Raw genomic sequence first — 19663 nt, 5'->3', positions numbered from 1 at the left:
AACATCAGTAATTCTTAAAATTCCTATCTGTCACAAATCTATGAAAATGGAACTGCAGTAATGTTATGTCTGAATTGCTTCTCTCTGCTAACTTCTTACTTCTATGATCTAATAATCTAAATAATCATACTGGTAGTAGGGGGTCAAAGGAAGGGGGAAGCCATAAAAACTAAATAGAATACAAACTGTGACCTATAAATTCCAGCTCCTGCATAAGCTACTGATTTAACAATTCAGAGATACACCATATACTCAACTAGTGAGGATCATTGAGAGGCACTGTTTATAGGACAACGTGTGATACATAATCTTAGTGGCCATGAACAGATTTGGGACAAATCCTGATTCTGGCAGGCATCATATGCTCAGGAAAAAATGATTGTGTCTATGTTTTGCAGAGTCCATAGCTGCTCATGGTACCTAAGTATGTAAGCTTCATGAAGGAAAACCTGAAGAAGAGCTAGGATTTGCTCTTCAGTAATTGTACGTTATGTAACATTCCTTATCCATTCCATGCATAGGTACATTACAGCCTAGCTTTAGCTTTAGTAGCTGATGTTCAGTTGCTGGTGTAATAATAACAAATGGTCTAGCAGCTATTCTTGGCTACCCCTCTGAAGCTGGTGTAGTACTGTTAGTCTTTAGTGAAGGCTCCCTCAGACTCACAGCTTCTTAACAGATTTCTATCACTACACAGCTTCTTAACAGATTTGCAAGTGTGGATTTGTGTAGGCAGCCCTCAAAGAAGGAAAATGGGTTACTGCCCTGTAACTGGAGTACTCTGAGATGATTGCCTGCCCAGCCAACCTCCATCCCCATGTATTTGGTGTGCATATTGTGGGCTCTGAAGTAGTGAAAGAAACTGAGGAGTTGGGCAGGGCTATATAATATTATGTACACTTGAACAGTCAGTACCCTACAGGAGCTATGTGTATGCATGGCCCTGGTAGCCCAAGCTTTCTAAGGGGTTTTTAATGAAGATGAGACTTGCACAGGCATAGCTGACAGTGTGCAGGCACTCCTGCAGGCATCCATCTCCGAGAGATCCCATTTCAAGGTAGTCGCCTTTTGTGCAATATGTTGTAACACTCAGCCAGTCAAAACCTCCAGTTGTAATGTTTCTTGTCATTAAGACTGTGGTGCAAGAGAAAAGATGAGAGGTAAAGGAGAAAAAAGAACAGATAGTGTGCCTGATAGCCTAAGTTGCTTCAGGCTTTCTGTCTGTTCTCCACTAAACTTCAGGCAACTTTTTCAATTAACCATGGAAGTATGTAATTGCATCTAACAGGCAAGGGAGGTGGAACTTTATACCTAGTAGCTGTGAATGCAAGCTAGTAGAGAAGCTAGCAGACAGCCTCCCTATCACTTTTTAGCTGTCAGTACAGGTTGGACCTCCTTGGTCCGGCACCGTCAGACAAGAGAATTTGCCAGACCAGGGGAGGTCTCCTGCCTCCGGCTCCCAAGGCTGCCCAGCAGGCATCCTGCCTCGCTTCCCCCTCCCATCCAACCTGGCTGGGCTGCTTGCCCAGCTGCTGCCAGCTCCCCTGGTAGCAGAGGCTCCTGGGCTCTGACTCCTGCTGCGGGGCTCTGGCCCCAGCCCTGCATGCCAACGGGCTGCTCTGGGAGATCTGGACCTATGCTGCCATGGGGCTTGACTCCATCCGCACGCTCCTGGGGACTGTCGCAGTGCCCCAGGCCCACACTCCAGGGAACTACTGCAGGGCTCTGGCAACCTCCTCCAAGGAGCTGCCGGAGGATTCTGATTCCGACCTCAGTCCCGAGCTCCCATGGCTGACATGCGGTGCTAGCTCTGCAGCTTTAGCCCCACGCTGACCCGTGCTGCTTGGGGGACTTCTGCATGGGCCCACGCTGCTGCGAGCTGCTGAAGGCTACTGCAGGTGTCTGGCCCCGGTCTCGCGCTGCCCCCAGCCAGGCTGCCAACCTTGTTGCCCTAGCCTGCTGGCCCTCCTGCCCATAGGCTCCCGAGCTCTCTGACCCAGGAGCATCCAGGGTCCTGCTGGACTATGGCTGTTGCCAGACCAGAGAGTACCAGGTTTTGGAGGTACAACATGTACTTCAGAGTCTGTTCAGGCTATGTCTACCTGACAAAGTGTTGGCATTATTTTGGTTGACACTTTAATTAAACCACTGTTGCATTTCCAGACTATGCTCCTTGTAACAGCAGAGTGCATCCACACAGAGCAGTGCACTGTGGGTAGCTACCCCACTGTACAACTGGATGCAGGGAGCACTGGGAAGGATCTGCAATGCCTCATAGACAGGTACAGCATCAAATAAGGCAGGTTTCTCAATTGCGTCATTCCATGGGCATCATACTAGCTTGCAGGCTGCTTCTCAAGTGAAATGTAGGGGAGGCAGGGTACAGAGTATGTGAAATGGACTGTGGGAAGGGGGGGCGGGGAGACAGAGATCTGTGTGTGTTGGGGAAGTGTGTATGTCAGCGTGCTCTTCTTCTTTTTTTTTTTTTTTTTTAAGTTCAGACAACAGCCTGAGCAACCAATCCTGGAGAAGGGGGACCTCTGCCATCAACCCTAACTCTGCACAGCACAGCACAGCAGTTCCCCTCCATACACACACACACACAGCTAGGGTTACCAGGTGGCTTCAAAAAAATACTGGCAGGGCTGGTGGGGATGGGGTGGGTCAGGGACAGTGGGGCTAGCTGAGGGAGATCGGGGGGGGGGGGAGATTGGCGGGCAGGAAGCTGGGCTGGCTGGAAGAGGGCTTGCGGGGAGCAGAGCTGGCCAGGGGAGATCGGAGTCTGGGGGAAGAGAACCTGCTGGCGGGAAGCAGGATTGGTCTGGGGGAGCAGGACTGGCCAGAGGAGGTCGGGGGAAGGGTGAGGGGGACTGTCCGGCAGGAAGCAGGGCTGGCTGGGACGGGGTCAGGGGAGCAGGGCTGGCTGGGAGAAGGAGTGGGGGGAGAGAATTGGCCAGTGGGGAGTGGGACTGACCCGAGTGCACGCAGGTCCCCGGGGTGCTGCCCATCCCGCTCATGGTCCCGGCAAAGCATAAGCGAGTCTGGCCCCGGGGATTCCCTCCCACCCCGGTCCTCCTCCTCCCGTCCCCCTCGCGTAGTTGCATATTGCCTGGCTGGAAGACACACTCACGCAGCGTGAGCATGTCTACCAAGCCAGGCAGTTCGCAAGTACATACTGACACACCTAATAATAATAAACTTACCTAATTAGAAAATACCGGACATTTTATATGTCTGGTATTTTCTCAATTTGTTTCCCGGATAGAACCCTCAAATACTGGACTGTCCAGTTCAATACCGGACTGTCAAGTTCAAAACCGGGCACCTGGCAACCCTATCCACAGCAACAGCCAGCTCTGCCTGCCTGCTTTCACATTAATGATTCTGTGGTTCCCTCTGAGTTCTTTCACAGCCTCCTCAGCTAATGGGAGCAGCATCCTGAGCAGCCAGGTCAGCTCTCCATGCTGAGGAATGTCAACGGTTCCCCATTTTATAAAAGAGTTTTTATATGCCCCAGTGTTTTAGCCATTCTGTTCCTAGTGGTAGAAAAAGCTATTTGATCTTTTTTTGTGACCGAAGTAGCTTGTATGTTCATGTGTATGCTTTATCTTACTAAATTCAGGCTGTCAAGTTAAAGATGGTCTTTAGCAAAATCCTGTAGAATTTAGCACATGAATTGTTAGGAAAATAGCTACACAGCTGTTTGACATTCAGAAGCTACATTTAGATTAATATGATTACCATTTAAAAATGTAACCCTACCATCCACTAGGCAGGCTGACTACTGCACTATACTCTGTGGTGCTTCTTGACTTTGGACCATAGGCATAAATTAATTGCTTTTAGACCAGGGATGTTGGGAATAGAAATACAAATATGGAAATGGGTTACAGCTGCCAAATATCTGCATGCTATAAGTCCATAAGCTGAATTAAACATACTGTTCTTTGTCAGTGTTACTATTGGACATAAAATCCTGCTCTGAGTCTCAGGAACTACAAAAGGACTGATTTGATCTGACAGAAAAACTACTGTGGACATTCCTGTGTGTGGGGATGCACTTAAGCAAGTAGAAAAACACGGTTCCTCGGGTTCTTATTTTTATCCACATGGGGTAGTCCCGAGTTCAAACAGAGGTGGAGAAAGACAGGCTGATTGATGGCTGATGGTGTTTTTCAGGAGCATACTACAATTGTGTGCCATAAACTGTACTTGATTCCTGTTTAATTTGGATATAGGACTTGGTAAAGCCATGTATGGTTTGGGTCTTGTATACTGTGTCTTTATAAAGTAGTAATCTCCCTGTGCTCCATCCCAGCTAGAGTCACTCATTGACAAATCCTTAAATACAGAAATCTGGAGACAGGCCGTTTTTAGTGGAATTCTATCAACTCTGGCATTCATTTCCCCTTGTTTGTCTGACAAAGCATGAGTGTTTGGCTTTAAGAACATATTGGAATTCCAGTCTGTTTACTCAAACTTTTACCCAAAGGGCTGAATTTTTTTGTGGGTTGGCAAGGCCTCTGGCTGATAATGTGTCAGTTTAGTTTTATTTTTTTAGTGCATGTTTTATATTATATATGTACATTTCCTTTTAAATAACCCTATCACTAAACATTATTGCTGAAAGCTGTAAATTTACACAATGTGATACCAATATACAATAAGTAAAATAATAATAATAACCTCAGTGCCTTGAAAAAGTTGAATTTGAGAAAGCAAACAAATTGTATTTTAATATTATGAAGCAATGAAATATAGAGTCTGTGTATAGTTCTGAAAACTTCAGTGCCATATTGCAATGAATTACAAGAGGAGAAACAATATTAGAACATAAGAATGGCCATACTGGGTCAGATCAAAGGTTCATCTAGCCCGGAATCCTGTCTGCTGACAGTGGCCGATGCCAGATGCCCCAGAGGGAGTAGACATAATAGGTAATCATCACGTGATTCCTTTCCTGTCATCCATTTCCAGACAAACAGAGGCTAGGGACACCATTCCTACCCATCCTGGCTAATAGCCATTGATGGACCTAACCTCCATACATTTATTTAGCTCTTTTTTGAACCCTATTAAAGTCCAAGTCTTTACAACATACTTTGGCAAGGAGTGCCACAGGTTGACTGTGCACTGCGAGAAGAAAACCTTCCTTTTGTTTGTTTTAATTCTGCTGCCTATTAATTTCATTTGGTGACTCCTAGTTCTTATATTATGGGAACAAGTACATAACTTTTCCTTATTTACTTTTTCCACACCAGTCATGATTTTATAGACCACTATATTGATATTATGATACTTATTAAGGAGCTGAAGATTGATACGTGGGGAAAGATTACTTGTACATTTTTGAAGGACATGAGAGTTCTCTAGACTGTTTTATGATTGTGTCCATATGTCTGTCTGTCTTATAATATTTTCATAGTAGTACAAAGCATCATTTCAGCCATGAGTTAGATTGCAGGTAGACAGGAAAATGAACAAACACTTCTGATAGCCCTCCATTTATTGAGTCCTAAAACTTGGACAGAGGTGCACTCTGAGAGAGTCCACTTGAAGGGTCAGAACATTTTGAGAATATTGTACTGTTCTAACTAATCCCATTATATGTGTTTATACCAGCATAGCTTATTACCTGAGAGGAAGGGAAATGAACGATGCTGGTATAAAGGCACATTATATCAGTATAATTACATTCTCCCTTGGAGTTTTACTGGCATAATTATTTTGGTAAATAAGTAAATCACACTCCTCGCCAGTACAAAAATTGTGCTCAGTGACACAGACTCAGTTTTGTGTAAGTCCTTAACTAATAGGCCCTGAGTATGCATGAGAGACTCTGGCAGGATTAGGGCCCGACATGGTAATCATCGACATCAGCAACCTAGACTAGTGAGTGGGCTGCATGAGTGGCTCCTGCATCTCAGTGGGCTGCAAGATTGTAGTAATCAGGATGGCCTCGTGGAATAGGGTATTTTGCGAACAGTGCTCATGTACCTAGAATTTGTGGAGGGTGCTGATTGAACTGTAACAGCACTTTGGATTCAGATGGAGTGCATGGTTCTCCTAGGCAATGTTATGTGCGGTCAGCACACATCTCACTTCACATGCCCTCGCTGTAGTAATACTGGTAGGGAAAAAAACAACCCTGACAGCAACTAATGGAATCTGGAAATCCTGCGTGTGAGCAGTGGTAAACAAAACCTCTCTTGGGCCACATTTAAGATTCTGATGGGCAGCCTGTGGCCTTCAGCCTACTGACCTACGTGTTTGTTGGAGGAATAAGCAGAAATAGCTTTGTTTTTAGGGTTTCAGAGGCAGGGGATATGGCTGGGAGTAATAAAGGATGGCATTTTAAAGAGAAGAAAATGTAGGCTGATTAAAGGAAGTACTTGCTATTCCCTGTAGAATAGTCTCCCAAGACAAGCAATGAAAACTCTATCAGATTGCACAGCATATGATTTACTTCAGGTATGATTAGTTCTGTACTGGAGGTGGAAGGAAATACCTAATCTCTTATTTCAGTGTCTTAGGAAAGTAGGACTATGACCTTGTGTTTTTGACTTGCTTCAGGCTATAGTAAGAGTAAGCAAGCCTGCGTGTGAGATTTTTGCTATTCAGACACACACACACATACATAGTTTAAATGAACAATAATAGAGAGTGGATAGAATTTTTTTCTTAATAGTTGCTTTTATATTTAATTCCAGTGTAACAATCATTCTCTCATCGTATATAATTTAATTAATTAATTTTCAAAACTGGCTTCTGTTTGTTCTTGGCATGCAATATAAAAGGTAACCTTTGACTGCCTCACACCAGATCTCTGCCAGATGTAATGACAGTAGCAGAAGTGAAGATGCTTGTTCTGCTTTGTTGTGCACACAGGGAAACCGGGTTTCGCTAGTTCTCTGGCAAGTACAGCTAAAAAGATGATTATCCATATCCATTTTAGAGAAAATCCATGAGGATTTGAAATAGCCTTGTGGCCGTTTCAATCACCACTTCCACTTTTTAAATTCTGGGCAGTTGACCTGCAGGAAAAGCTCTAGAAGATATCCAAAGAAACAGAGGCGATCAGAATATGTGAAACCATTGTATCTACCAGTACAATGGAGGTATTCTTCAGTATCTATACAGCTCAAATGTCTAGGAAACATTCAACTATCACATTGTAACTGCAGGAGGGTAGCTGTAATAATAGATTACAAGAAAGTAAGATTATATCAAACAACACAATCACAAAAAAGTCCTTATCAGGATGAAATGTTACTACTCTATAAGCCTGTTATCCACCCACACCCCAAGAAGTCATGAACAAAGACTACTGCTGCTCAGTCTCAATAGGTCAATAAAAACCCAGTTGGAGGGGATGTGAGATGCATCTGTAGAGAGAGGGAGTAGATAAAGCAAGAGGAGACCAAAAACCATATTAAAGTTATTCATGAAAGAAAATAAAACTGGAGGGTAGCAAAGGTAAATGCCAGAGAGGGATGAAAAGGGTCAAAGGAGAGGACTGGTGTTCTCTCTCATATATTAGGGGTTATTATGGTGTCACAGTATTGACTCTATAGTTCAGAGTTTACAAACTTGCCAGCTTTTGAGGAAAAAAATCTAGGAACAGTTTCACAAATGCTTATGTTTTGGGGATTGTCAGCCACTAATGCCCAATTTTTCTGTGTGGGTTTTAGTTACTGTATAAAAATCTTAGTTATCACACAGAATATAGTTTTAAGTTGTGCTTAAAAAGCTGATGCACACAGGTGGTTATGCTTAATCAAAATAATGCAACACTGCTGTTCTCTGTGCATATGTTTTGCAAAACTAAACCATCTCTGCAGCCAAAATGCATAGATGAGAGAAGCAGAAATGTCTAGTGCTTGGACTATCCTCCTACAGTTAGGACTCTCACTAGCAATAATGGGATGAAGTTCAGAAAAGGAAAATTTACATTGAATATCAGTCTAACATCACATCAATCAGTGTGAGCTATTTCACTGAGGAATTTTTATCTAAAAAATAGTTGGTCAAGGCTCCATCATTTGGGACTATACTGACCACAGCAGTATAAAATGTACAATACAGCCCAATCATGCATTGATAAAGAGGTGGACATAGTGATGTAACAAGTCACTTAAATCCCTAAATACTGTTAATTCTTCCATTTCTAGGAGAAAACTTCATTTGCTTCATTCTTGTGTTTTGCACTGTATATAATTTTCAGAGACAATAAACATGGCAGCTCAAGACACTGTAGTAGTACCCCACTTCACAACCTAAAATGAGGTTTAGATTATTTAATGGTTCAATAATTTATTCTATTTTATGGCATTGGGTTTAATCCTCTAGCAAACACTTACAAACATATAAAATATTTATAGGATTTGAGGTTATCTCTGCTTGGTAGATTTAAAAATGTGTTACAGTAATAGGATTTCTTCTTTATTAGAGAATTCATTGAAGGAGAGTTTCACTGTATGCCAGCAGTTCCTGAGGCAATTTTTTCCATAATGAAAGGATTGTATGAGAGCTCAGCACCTTTTGAGAATCAGACCATTTCTATTCAGATGCCTAAACATTGGTTTTGGAGCTTGATTTTCGGCATCTTAAGTTTTTAAAGTGATACATCTTTAGCTTATTTTTAGACAGTAAAATGTATGGGTATTTTAGATATCAGTAGCAAGTTTAAGATACATAATTACAAAGTGCTGCTGCTTCCATTAGCTTAAGATTAGTATAGAACCACCTAATTATAATGAACCGGACAATTCAGAATTCAGAGAACACAGGTAAGATGTATTCAACTCTCTTTTCACCTTTTGTATGTCTTAGAGAGCTAATGATTATTTGCTGTATGCTAGTTCTCTTTGAGAATGATATCTACATAAATAGTATGTGACAGTCAACTAAGTGTAGGAGAAAAGCTAATGTATTCAATATTATTATAATATATTCCGTATTTTTAACACCCTCTTCTTCTTGTTTCTCCCATTATCCTCACACATTCCAAAACTTCCAAATAAGTACAAAATAGAAGACCTTAGATTTTCCTAATGGTGAGTTCTAGAGGGTGAGGGTGAATATCAGGAGAACACTTACAAAATGAATAACAATGATTACACATATTTGTGATAGTTGGAGGTGAACAGTCTGTTCATGATTAGGGTTGTCAGGTGTCCAGTTTTGAACCAGACAGTCCAGTATTTGAGCTTTCTGTCCAGGAAACAAATTGAGAAAATACTGGACATATAAATGTCCGGTATTTTCTAATTAAGTTTTATTATTATCATGAGTGTTAGTACGTAGTTGCGTACTGTCTGCCTGGCTGGTAGACACTCCCACACTGTGTGACCATGTCTACCTGCCAGGCAGAACGCAACTACACAGTATAGAGGAGGGGGGTGGGAACGGAGCCAGGGCAGGATGGAATCCCCAGGGCCAGACTCACCCATGCACGGGACAGGCAGCGCCCCAGGATCTGTGTGCGCTCGGGTCAGCCCCACTCCCTGCCGGCCGCTCCCCTTCCTGGCCAGCCCTGCTTCTCACTGACCTGTTCTCTCCCCCCCCCCCCCCCCGATCTCTCCTGGCCAGCCCCGCTCCCCCATATCCACTCCCGGCCAGCTCTGCTTCCCGCTGGCCGGTTCCCTCCCCACCCACCCTCGATCTCCCCTGACCAGCTCCACTCCCCCATATCCACTCCCAGCCAGCCCTGCTGTCTGATTCCTTCCCCTAATCTCCCCCTAACCTCCTCCCGGCCAGCCCTGCTTCCCGCCAGCCGTTCGTCCCCATTTTTGTTGACTTTTGGGTGTTGACAGTTTTATCAGCAAAACTTCATAGTGTATATGAGACTTAGTCTCCTAAGTGCTTGAGTCAGTTTTGAAAAATGGGAGTTAGGTGCTTGTGAAATTTTTAACCTTCTGGATATGAAATGGCAGATCACTTTTCCATGACAAGTCTGAAAATGAGTAATATGTGTGTAGTAGATTGCTGACATTGTGGCATTCTTTGAAACCTGTAAATACAGTGTTCATTATAGCCTCTATTTTCTGCTGTTGTCAGCCATCAACCTCTCAAATACAGATTGTGATGTGGCAGCCCTGATCAATCTATGTTATTCAAATCTGGGTTCTTGCATTATTTAAAAGTAAATCATCCAAAATGTTCTTCTTTCCAAGAACAACCTTCTCCTAAACATTTTTCTCAGTGGCATTATTAATAGCCATTGATACTGTGCTGAAAATGTTGATGCTAAGTGGGACATCAAGAACCTGGATGGATTTTCTAAATACTCAGTAATTCCTAGAAAATTTCAGGATGCTGTGGCATCACAAACTAGTCTCACTTAGATACAGCTGTTTTTCATCCACTCTAAACTATACTTTATATTTAGTATTCAATAGCATTTTTAATCTTCAAAGGACTTTGCTAATATTAATTATACAAAGTAGAATTTACTGTCTGAGACATACTGTTTGGGATCCGTCCAAGGAATTGTATTCCCTTCTGGATCTGATGGTTGCAGAGCATAACAAACAGTAGGACTGTTAGCTTAGCATTCGCTTGACTTGACAGTGTCATGTAGAATAAAGTAAGATCTATGTTAATGTCTTTGTGTTTCTGAGTCGGTGGTGTCCACACGATTATTTTCCTGTTACGAATAAAGCTCTTCATTATGAGTTTCACGAGTGCTATAGCTGCCATCTTGTGACTGAGATATCAACTCTAGGTATTACAGAAATATGAGTCTTGTATTCATTAATGTCAGTAGTTTTTGGAGACCTTGCAGTTTCAGCACTTGTAGAATAATTGTTAATAACCTGGCACATCCTCCTCCTCGTCATATTGTCTCTAAAATATTATACCAGGATCAATACTTTATGTACAGGCCATAATATGCAATATGGATAATATGCATTTCTGTACTGTACTAGAATACTTAGGGAACTACTAAGGAGATATTTGAGCCATTAGAAATGATCTCCAAAGAGTTATGGAAGATGGAAGAGATTCCAGAAGACTGTAAAAGGGCAAACATAGAGCCAATTTATAAAAAGAGAAATAAGGACAACCCAGGGAATTACAGACTAGTCAGCTTAATTTCTGTGCCCAAAAAGATAATGGAATAAATAATTAAACCGATTTGCAAACATCTAAAAGATAATAAGGTGATAAGTAACCGTATGGATTTGTCAAGAACAAATCATGTCAAACCATTCTCATAGCTATCTTTGACAAGGTAACAAGCCTTGTGAAAAGGGCTGAAGCGGTAGCTGTGGTATATCCTGACTTCAGTAAAGCTTTTGATACTGTCTTGTATGATCATCTTGTAAACAAACTAGAGAAATGCAACCTAGAGAAAGCTGTGCAATACTGGTTGAGGTATTGCAAGGATCAGTTGGGGGCCGGTTTTGTTCAATATCTTGATCCTGATTCAGATAACACAGAGTACACTTATGAAGTTTCCGGATGATACCAAGATGGGAGGGGTTGCAAGTGCTTTGTAGCATAGGATTAAAATTAAAAATGATCTGGACAAACTGGAAAAAAATGTCCTGAAATAAATAGGATGAAATTGAACATGGACAAATGCAAACAAGCAATCAGTTGCACATATACAAAATGAGAAATGACTACCTAGGAAGGAGTTAGGAATGTAAACTCCCCTTTAATCAGTTAACTTTGTTTAACCCATTAACCTCTTAAATAGGAATGAGTGTGTGAAGGGGTGTGCTCCAACCAAGCCTATTCCTGCGGGCCTGCTCCCCCTCTCCTCCTCCCCCCCCCCCCCCCCCCCCGCCACAGGTAGGGACTGCTTCGGTTGGACTGGAGTGCGTCCTATACTCAGAGATCTCACAATCACCCTGTGAACCAGTTAGGTTCAGAAAAGGGCAACAAAAATGATTAGGGGTTTGGAACAGGTCCCATATGAAGAGAGATTAAAAAGGCTTGGACTTTTCAGCTTAGAAAAGAGGAGACTAAGAGGGGATATGATAGAGGTCTATAAAATCATGACTGGTATGGAAAAAGTGAATAAGGAAAAGTTATTTACTTATTCCCACAATAAAAGAACTAGCGGTCACCAAATGAAATTAATAGGCAGAAGGTTTAAAACAAAAGGAAGTTTTTTCTTCACTCAGTGTACAGTCAACCTGTGGAACTCCTTGCCAGAGGATGTGGTGAAGGCTAGAACTTTAACAGGGTTCAAAAAAGAGCTAGATAAATTCATGAAGGTTAGGTCCATCGATGGCTATTAGCCAGGATGAGTAGGAATGGTGTCCCTAGCCTCTGTTTCTCTGGAGGTGGGTGACGGGAGGGATCACATAAAGCTTACATGTTGTGATCCCTTCCTTTGGGGCATCTGATATTGGCCATTGTCGGCAGACAGGATACTGGACTAGATGGACCTTTGATCTGACCCAGTATGGATGTTCTTATGTACCCCATTACATTTTTTTTAACATCCTGACTCCTAAATCAGAAGTGTGACTCAGCCCACTATGGGGCCTTTGTGGGAGAGAGGGAAGTATATGGGAAAATATCTTTAGACGGTCAGAACCCTTCATTTCTCCCCCCCTCCTTCCCTCAAAAAATACCACCCAAGTTCTCTCTTGCCACAATTTCCTTTAGCTGTTATCTCCAGAGTGTTAAGTACAATAACAAGCAAGCTTTAAACGCACCTCACACACCAATTTAGGGCCAAATCCTCCACCTGTGTCTTTAGCACCAGAGACTTCTGAAACAGGTGTGTTCCCTCTGTTCAAGTCAGTGCTGGAGTAAAGAGGTGGGGAGGTGTCCTGTCAAGTATGAATGGCGTGCAGTTGAGCTATGGGAGAGGCAAGGAATGAGACTGAGGGATCATTGCATGTAGGTTCCTTTCCATCATCTCCTTCGAGTGAGGGATAACTAAAGGGGTGTCTCTATAGCTGCTCTGTGACTTGGGATAAGAAGATGCTCTTCATATCTTATAGGGCAGAGCAATACTCAGTCCATTTCTCAGACTTCGTGAGGCTGCCAAGGATTTGGGCCTTACTGTATATTGTGTCTCTACTTATCACCCAAACAAGTTGCAATAGCAGCCAAAGCATTTATCTCATGCTAGTTAATAGTTTTGGAAGAGGGACTCATGAAGTGTTGACATAGGGATTTGTCTTATAATTCCTTATTGGTATATCGCAGTTCAGGCAAAGTTCTCTTATCAGTTACTTTCACAGTGCTCTGTTGTGCCACAGAAATAGGTTAGTCAAGGTACACTGACTGATGTTTTGAATGCCTGGATTTGACAGTGGAGGAGCTATCCTACAACTTTCCTCTCTCTAACTCACTGCGTCTTGTCACTGATTAATAATTTTTTTAAAGGAAGCTAGCAAACTTGAGTATAACAACTATCCAAAGATCTTATGTGAGACGTTGTTCTTCTTTTTTTGCTAGGTACAGAAGCAGGTACTTTAAAATGGGGGAGCAACAAACAAAAAAGCTCCCTATATATGCATTGTAGTGTAAATGTTTATTGTAAGACATCATTATTTATATTGCATTACCACATAGGAACCCCAGTCATATATCAAGGCCATGTTGCACTAGGATTAATGTACAAACCCAGGTGATGGTCTCTGTCGCCAAAGAGCTTATTCCAATTATAAGACAAGGGACAAAAAATAGATGCTGATAAATTGAGGAACATACAGAAACAATGAGACAATATTAATTAGGATGATAAGCAGTGGAGGCATTGCAGCTATCTTATATAATAAGCAGTGGTGAGAGTCAATATAATCTTTGCAACTAGAGATTGTGTTCTTCACTCTGCATTATACAGAGATGCATGCTAATTCTGTGCAAAATAAATCGTTTGTAAAGATTTCAATGGTGGTGATAGTTTAACTGCTAATTAATTGGCAGGTGTGTGTGCTGGGCTTTGAAGGTGTAAATGTAATGTAGCAAACGTAACTACTAAATATTATTTGCTGCTATTTTAGAGAGGACAGGTAAAAGAATGAAGGCTATTCTGCATATTTATTTACTTTGTCAGTAATCTGCAAGACTTTTCCTCAAAGATGAGTTTTGCATTATGATCAGAAAGGATGTAAATGAAAATGTCCTGGTAACTTGCTCAGTACTGTGTAAAAACAGCTGTAAGAAATATGCAAGTAGTCTGTCTTAGTATCTAGGGAAATTGAAGCCTGATAGTTAACATGAAAAGCTTTTCCTGTAGTCTTTGAGTTAAGGAAACTGCTGGCACTGCAATCACCTTGGTACAACACATTGACTTACAAAAAACTGTTTACTTCAGACTGTCTACTCTCTCAGGCAGAAGAAATTTTTAAAAAAATCCATTGATGCAACCAATGCAGGTCAAGAACTGCATCTACATAGCAATGCAGTAAAGATGAACACCTGCAGTTCTAGTGCTCTAAACATTAGGAATGTGAAAGTGTAGCTATATATATGTTTACATGCAGCCCTCCCCTGCGCTGCTACCTCTCTATCAGAGGCAGCAGCACGGGGAGGGAGGCGGGAATAGGCTTAAAACCTGGCTCCCTGCACACATTGGCTCCCAAGAAGCCACCTCTCTCCCTCCCCTGAAACTGTGTAACTGATGAAATTTCCAGGGTTACACAATTACTTATCTAAACACATTTTAACATCCCTACTAGAAATGAGTGAGAACTAGTGAATTAAGAGGCAAAATGTGTAGTTGTGTATCTGAAAGGGCTGCAGATAAATGCTCCTCAGTGGCAAAGTGCCATAGTGCCCAACCAGTACTGATACAGAGGCCGCAAGGGGCCGGGGGGAGGGAAGGCGAGTAATGACTTGAAAACTTATCAGATAGTCAACTATTCGAGGAGTCACTTACATCCATAAAGATTGAATATTGGGGTGTCTAAACTGCCTTTGATTGAGATGGCATGGGGAACATTGTACCGCTAGTAGCTGTCTGTTGCCTCTTCTATGAATGAAAGAGATCCATCCAGACCTTTTCACAAGCACTTACTTCTCTCTCCAGAATTTTTTTTTTCAAAATGTAAGACGACTGTACCTCTTTCCCACCCCCGTACAATAATATTAGCTGTATACCAAATCTGGGGGGGGGGGGGGGTTAAGGTGGAATGATAGATGGTCCTTCCTTCAATATACCTTCAATCCATTTCAGTAGCCTGTTTCCCTCAACATTCTGTTTGTTACTGTCTTTGGCTTTATGCTGTGTTCTATAGCAGGGGTAGGGAGCCTTTTTTGGGTCAGGGGCCAATGACCCAGAGAAAAATCAGTTGGGGGCTGTACACAAGTGAGAAGCGGGGAAAAAAACCCTCACTGTAGCCCCTGACTGGGAAGGAGAAAGACACCCCCCCACACACACAATCCCCTCACACACCAGAGCTGTTAGGGTCACTAAGCATGATCCTAGGTAACTCAGGAGAGTAGAAGATCACAAAGATTGATGAAGCCCCCCCTGATCTAAGCCCAAGCACCTTAAAAGCCCTCTTCCCCCTCCTTTCCTCCCCTTCCCTCCCCCAAGCATAACTTTTCTTTAGCTCCCTAACAGCTAGGAACAGCAAGACCTTGAAGTTGCTTAGTTACTGTCAGTAATACAGAAGAAGAATTCAGATGTGTTTCTGTAAAGGAAGAAGAAGAGAAACATGTCCCAGCGTAAGAACCTCGCTACAGTTCACTATTCTCCTGCAAGGAAACAACCTGAGTATATAAAGAAAGAAAACTGCTTACGTTAGTGTGCTTGATTTGAGATGTCTAGTCTCCTCACACCTATTTGAACGTTCAAATAAACTTTTTTTGCTTCTCCACACCGGTGTGTTTATTAGAGTGCGCACACCGGGCAACGAACCCAGCTGTTGCCCCCCTCGGGCACTGTGTGCCGGCAACAGAGCCTAGGGGAGCCCAGCCTAGTAGATTTTGTGCACTCCAACCCCCAAAGAGGCAATGGGGTGCTGGAGTACCAGCATAGGCTTCCCAATTTTGGGGGGGCCTGAGCCTCAGGGGCCAGATCCAGGCAAGCTGAGGGCTGAATCCGGCCCCTGGGCCTGAGGTTCCCCATCGCTGTTATGCAGTATAGCAGAGGTTACCTTTCTTATTATGACTATACTTCTATGGCAATCTAAATTAATCTTACTATAGTAAAAGCAATGATATCTTGCAGACCTGATATACTAAGATGTTTTTAATTATTCGTTCAGTTCCCTTCCAGGGGCATGGCTGTACAACAGCCTTTTGCCTTGTTGCCAGTGTGCAGAAGTTTTTCCACTTTGTAAGGTAGACTCGGTAAGAAGAATTTGTTGTAGAAGATCTGTGGTTTGAAAAAATGAACTGTTCTTTGTAGTGTCTATCTGAGACCTGGTTTTAAATTATGCTGACCAAATCCTTATCCTTGCTGAATAAAAATGAATGATTTACCTTCTTTGATATAGTTTTCTAGTGTTGTCTGAGATTTTACATGTCATAAATACAGTAATCAGTAAAGAGAGAAAAAAATCTCAAGAGGGTCAGTAAGAAAGAAAAATGGATTGCCAAAAATGTTTATATTATTCATCTACTAATTTTTGTTGCATTTTAAGATCCCACTACATAACATAGTCTTTGATTCCTTATCCATTGATCTGTATTTATGCATGGTTGTGCGCACGTGCTAAAAATTAATTGGTCATTCCCAAATTAAAGAGAAAGTATGCAAATAGAAGTATTGGATAATGCATAAAGAGTTTTTTGAGAACAAGATTAAAGGACCCACAAAATAGGATCTAATTCCCTTTTATTTTTTCTTTTGAGTGAGGAAGTGAAGTAAACACTATCAATACTAGTGCTTAATTGACACATACAGTTCCTATTGAAGTCTTTCTCTGGCAGCTTTTTATATAAAGGCACTGTAAATTGTTTGGTTTTTTTCATTGAGAAGGCTGTTGTGGGGAAGTAGAAAGCAACTCATTTCCACTTGGGTCTGTCTTTAATGGATAGTCCATCTGCCCTGCCAACCAATCCCAGTGGCTCTCAAAAGAGCAGCATCACTCTTAATCCCGCTTAGGCCAGGTCTCCACTACAGCCCTATATCAGTATAATTACATTGCTCAGTAAAATCCACACCCCTAAATAACATAGTTATACTGATCTAACCCCTCTGTGGACACTCCTCAGTGGCCAGGAGGGCTTCTCCCTTTGACATAGCTACAGCTTCTTGGGCAAGTGGATTAACTACGCTAATGGGAACAGCTTTCCTGTTGGCATAGTAGCATCTTCGCTAGAGGATTCCAGCAGCACAGCTAGTCAGCCGACGGTCAGGGCTCCCTATATCTGTCCCTTTAGACCGGCTGAAGTTCTTTTAAATTGTGCTTGGTTCTGTTACAGCAACTGAAGGAGTCAGGTTAAAGCTTAAACAGTTACAGGTTTATTAAAGAAGCTTATAAATCATATGGTTACAATGGCTATTGCTCTATTTCTTAACTACTAGCAAAATATAGATCTTAAAAATGGTTACAAAGAAGATAAAGATAGAAAAATAGAAATAATGGTACCAAGTAACAGCTTACTCTTTCTATGTGTACACTCAAGACAGAGGACCACATCCAGGTACAATTTTTACCCCTTCTGTGCCTCTCGACTCCAGCATGTCAGGCCAGGGCCGGTCCCTCAATTCCTAGGAAAGACGAAAATACGAGGTGGGCGTCCCCATAGAACCTCGGGAGGTCAAACACCTAACCCGACCAGCAGGTGGAGGGTAGAATGACACTCAAAGTGAGTGTGTGCTGGACCCATCTTTTATACCCATTTTGGGTCACGTATTTCTCTTTCTTATCTGTGATGCCAAATAGTGCTGGTCTGCCTTTTGTGAGACCAGTTCTTACAAGGGAGTTGTGAACTTAATTTACACTTGTAAGAGAGAGAACTAAATTGGAAGTACTGGGCATTCTTTTCTCAGTGGGGGATTCCTCTCCCAGGGACTGTGTGTTCGTATCAACATGGGTGCCAGCCGGGGGCAGTTCTCGCAGCCTCAAAGCCAGCTTACTGACTTAATCGCTCTCTCTCCACATATCTGTTTTTTTCAGCTTCTCAGGATCAGATGAGCCAGCATAGACTATGCTGATTTTATTGCTCCTTCTCTGTCCTGTATGCTTCAGGAACCTCAGAGAGGCAAATAAGATGGATGTGATGGGGAGGGGGAGGGGGTGTCTGTCTGGCTACATTCAGTGGCCAGGAGGGCTTCTCCCTTTGACATAGCTACAGCTTCTTGGGCAAGTGGATTAACTACACTAATGGGAACAGCTTTCCTGTTGGCATAGTAGCATCTTCGCTAGAGGATTCCAGCAGCACAGCTGCAGCACTGTATATGAAAACAAGCCCACTGCTAACTGGTGCACTGTCATCTTTTTGGGTAGGAAAGTGGTGGGCAGGCTGAATCTGGAAATGACTGGCTGACACTCTCTCAGATCACTGGCCACAACACAAGAGGGGTCTTTTGTGAGCAGAGTCCCAAATCAAAAGGAATGTCTTCCTATAGAATCTCAAAATGATAAAGGCATATATGGCTTCTTGCAGCTAATGTGGATGGGAGACCTCCCACTACTAGCATTAAAGTGAGAGCAAGGACTCTTCAAGTGAAAAGAGGAAAATCCACATTTCCCAGGGTCCTTTTAAAGTAGAACATTTAAAGCTTCTTGTAGCTAGACTTGAGTCAGAATAAGGTAAGGCTGCCTGCAGTCTGAGATTTACACAGTGCTTTTCTCATCTCTGACGCAGCTAGAGTCTGACATCTTTGTTCAAAAGAGAGTGAGTATTCAAAAATACCCATCCTTATACTTCCGAGGTAGCCTGCGATGGTTCTTGTATTCAGAAAGGGAGTGCTTCGCTCACTGCCCTGGCTAGTATGCTAAAGACATTCTGTGCATTCTTGTCACCCAATGGCTGGCCCCTGTAAATGTAGGTTGAGCTCCCTGTGTCACAGCAGGTGTTCCCATCCGGCCAGTTAAGAGCATGGGGGCAGCACTTGTGGTCTGAAAAGACTGAAGGAGAGCTCCAGTGAGGGGAAGTCCCTGAAGGAAGCCAGGAAAGAGAGTCCAAGTGCAGACAGGTGAGAGCTGCCTGAGAACAGGGGACTGGAAGAGGGCCTGGAAGGTAGAATAAGGTGTTTTCTTGGGGAAGGCTGAAGGCAAGTAGAGCAGCGAGAGGGGTTTGCTGGCTAGTATTCCCAAGCCAGAGAGCTGGGTCGAGAGTGCTGGAGAAGACTGAAAGAAGGAGAAGCAGTAGGGGGGAATTTTCTGCCAGCTTGAAGCTGGAGAACCAGAGCCTTGGGCCAGAGAGGGAAACAATAGAGGAGATTAGCTGGTGACAGTCCCAGGGCTTGAAGAACTATGAGAGTAGAGTTGTACTCCAGTTGGCAAGGCTGGGGTGACTGTCCTAATACAAGGTCATGACAAGAGTGTGCTTGAGCGTGGGGAGGGACCCTAGCGCTGCACTGGAGCACCAAGGCGTGGTGAAGGATTGTGGTGCTTGTATGTCACATGGTCTATATTAGGGTTGTTAAATATTGGTTAATTGAATAGTCAATTAACCTCATGAATTCTTATCGGTTACTCAACTATTCTATAGTTCTCAGGTGCAGGCAACCAGTGGCCTCCAACCCCACTTCTTAGGAGCCCCCTGCCACTCTGCACTGCTGCTTCTG

At 42.8% G+C, this 19663-nt stretch overlaps 1 protein-coding gene across 14 annotated transcripts in view; it reads left to right on the top strand.

Annotated features, from left to right (window-relative positions):
* The window catches only part of GRIP1 (glutamate receptor interacting protein 1), a 509665-nt gene that overhangs the window by 324539 nt on the left and 165463 nt on the right, over positions 1–19663 (top strand). The window lies entirely within an intron of this gene.

This window comes from Pelodiscus sinensis, chromosome 1 (genome assembly GCF_052426305.1).
Source record: "Pelodiscus sinensis isolate ZL-2025 chromosome 1, ASM5242630v1, whole genome shotgun sequence".
NCBI classification, from domain to species: domain Eukaryota; kingdom Metazoa; phylum Chordata; order Testudines; family Trionychidae; genus Pelodiscus; species Pelodiscus sinensis.
Note: the sequence above shows the minus strand (reverse complement) of the source record. Positions and strands in the feature narration are given on the sequence as shown.